The sequence below is a fragment of the Gavialis gangeticus genome, unplaced genomic scaffold (genome assembly GCF_001723915.1).
Source record: "Gavialis gangeticus isolate Ggan-Ray unplaced genomic scaffold, GavGan_comp1, whole genome shotgun sequence".
Lineage (NCBI taxonomy): Eukaryota > Metazoa > Chordata > Crocodylia > Gavialidae > Gavialis > Gavialis gangeticus.
In genome coordinates, this window is record NW_017729003.1 from 18,543,131 (window position 1) to 18,546,625 (window position 3,495).

A 3,495-nucleotide genomic window follows, 5' to 3' on the forward strand; every position below is an offset into this window, starting at 1 on the left:
CCCCCCCCCCCCGAGTCCTGGTCCTCATAGCTGCAGAAGTGGGTGATTCCTGGTTCCTGTGGTTGGGCTGGTAGGTTACTGACACTCAAGGCAGAGGAAAGAACAAAGCCATCCCACCCCTGTTTCAGCCCTCTGAGCCAGAGTCTTCCCACCTGGGGGTGGGGGGCAGACCCTGGTGGGGAGGGTGGTTTCCCCTGTCCCCACTGCCCAGGCTGGCTCCATAGAAGGATTGGTTCCCACCACCTGACACAAGCCCCAGGGGCTGATCACTGCTTCTAGTGCTGAGTTCCAGAGGACCATACTGAGCAGCCCCATGGGGCTTGCACTGGGTGGTGGTGGTGGGGACAGGAGGACTCCATAAAGAACAATATTGGGTCTTGCCACCTGGCACAAACCTCTGGGCCACCCAGTGTGCTCTTCCAGAGCCCAACACTAGTGGTAGCTGGCAGGATGTGCTGGGTGGCCCAGAGGGCTCACAGCAACAGCAAAGACAGCAGTGCTCCATACAGGGTAGGATCAGGTTCCTCTGCCTGGTGCAAGCTTCCCGTGCCACCTGGTGTGTCTTGCCAACTGCTGCTGGGCTTCAGCAGGTTGCACTGGGCAGCTCGAGACACTTGTGCTGGGCTGCAAGGCAGGAACACTTCACAGAAGGGTGGCGTGGAAGCACCCCCACCCTGTAACCCCCCACAGTGCCTCAGAGCTGGGACTGTGTGGAAGGGAGATCCATTGCCCCTTCCCTGTGGGTCAGAGACAGAGACTTATAGGGGGCAGGACTGTGCAGCTGGCCGAGCCTGGAGGGGAGGACCTTCGTGGTGCAGCCCCTCCAACTGGGCACAACCTTGCTGGAAGAAGGGTAAGCTGGGGCTGGGGGGGTGGGCTCCTTTCCCCTGCACTCCCCTGCCTTGTTCTTGATAGCTCAGGGTGGGGTCAACCCAGCTGGCCAGAGTACAGGAGCACTGGTGGAGGCTATCCCACCTCCTTGCAAAGGCTCCTGGGAGAGTGGGGCATTGTGACCTAACTTTATTTGGGAGGGAATCTGGGACAGAAGTTGCATAGTTGAGTTGTATACTACCTTCATTCAGGTTTATCTTAAAACAGGTTTGGCCATTTTGAAACTGGTATATGTGTGCTGAACTTCTGTTCTGTTACCAGTTTAAACTGGTTTCTGAACACTTGAACCTGTTTATGAGGAACTTCTGCCCCTGGTCCTTTTGGCCAATGTATTTAGGAAAAATAAAAATAAAGGGGTGAGGGGGAGGGAGAGGTGGCAAGACAGAATCTTTCTTTCCTTGTATCCCTGTGCCAGCAGAGTTCCTTTGGCAAGCATAGGCACTCTCAATGATATTGTGCTTTTAAGTTATAACTAACTGAAAGTGGCCAGTAAACAAGTTGAAAATGCCAAAGAACAATTCCTGTTGAATCAAATAACTCCTGCAGCAGGATCCAACTGCAGTGCTGTCCCTGCAAATATCACCTTATGAGAGCCCAAGACTAAAAACCAGTCTGATCCCCATTTCTTTTCTGCAGTAAGTGAAAAGCAGTTTTTTCTGCCTTTCACAAATGTTTTTCATAAAACCTACATGGTAAGCAGCACTACATTTCATCTATAGGGATGGGAGTAGGGAAAATGCAGCAGAGTGTAAAACACAACCCTCAAATTTTGCAGCTTGTAAGGTGATAGTGAAAGTGATAGTGAAAGGACACTCCAGAGAGAATGACAGTACAACTGGGGAATATAACTGCTCAGATGGATTCAATTTCAGATGTGCACGATATACTCTATCATATTATAATCATCTCCTTAGACATTACAAATGTCCTCTGGAGGCTAATAAATGAATGAAGACCTGGGAGGTCACTGAATGTGGAAGTGGAATGAAGGGTTATCATTCAATATGCCCTTAGGATATGAAGAATATATTAATTTAATTCACCCTAAAAAAGGGAAAGATGCCATATCTGTATTAGCATATATGAGATTTCCACACACGTGATAATGCCAGACCTTGTAGAAAGTGCCCTTAAAAAAAAATCTCTCTTAATTAATAATACATACCAAGGGTAGAAAATGTGATATCCTACAATTTGACTTTCCTAATACTACTTTTCCCCCCCATTAACTACTTTAATAAATTACTCCAGCACTTACTCTTTAGCTCATTCATACATTCAAAACTAGATCATTCATTCTTGGTGCAAGGACCTTACCCTCCTTTTCCATCTGCCATTGGCACTGTACTTAGAAATAAAATAAACCCTTTATTACAATAGCCATTATTCCTGGACATGAAAATGATACCAAATGTAAAGGTTTTACCATTCACCATTTATGTAAATGAATTTGACTCATCTGTGCTATCTCATTGGCTGTTTATGTGAGCAAGAACCATTCACAAGTTAATTCTGTAGGCTCAACTTCAGAGTCACAAGTTTAAATCTTCTGATAACTATCCTGTTTTTAAAATAATTAATTAATTAATTAAGGGCCAAATTCTTAAACCCTAATGCAATTTTTGTTTTGTTCTTTGCTCATGCAAATTTCTCTTTTTATTTTAATGGAAATTTGTCTGTTTAAGGCCCTCTGAATCTGTCATTGTATTAATATGAAAATAACTTTTAATATTCATTAGTTCTTTCTCCATGTTTTCAGATGATTAAGAAACTCAACAGTCAGAACCTAGATGCTTCTTCTTAAAAGCAGCGGCACAGATTGACAATATAACAATAATTTAGCTGTTATCCCATTTTACATAGGGCAATAATATTTTAATTAAATTACTATTTTTGTTGGTTAATAGATTGTTGCAGCAAAGACCAGTACTTACTAGAGAATTTCACTGACTGACACAACAGTAGATTCACGTTTGGGATCATATGGCACCATCAATTTTAAATCTGAACTTCCTTTTTCTTCATAAGGAAAAATTCTTTTAAACTAGATAGGGAAAAAAGCTCTTTAGCCATCCAGGTCATATGCTATTTTTTAAACCAGAGCTATGCTTCAAGAATTGTAATTAAATTCAATTAGTTTTTTTTAAATTCTGTTATAGAAAGATAATTATATTCTTGTACTGGCTCATATAAATTACATAATTCATTTATAAGTATTCTATATACAAGGTAGGAAAAATATATGTACAATCTGTATTGACCTGCTAAGTGAATAAATCTGTTTCACATTGTTATTATATGGAAACTCTTTATATATTATTAAGAAAATAAAATTACCTTACAGTTCATATTTCCACAATCTGTGCAGTTAAAAAGGTCAGTCTTGTAATACTACATTTTCAGTTTGCTTTGGGAACGCATGGCGCACTGATTGACATGATGGGTCATCATAGATTAATTAGCTGTGGTGGTGATCTATGGAATCAGCAGTTATTCAGCAGCAGCATTCGTTCTATAAATAGAAGGGATATAATCTAATGGAAATGTATTATATCAAATGTTCCCTACACATCTGAACATGCCACTGCCCATAATTTATTAGTC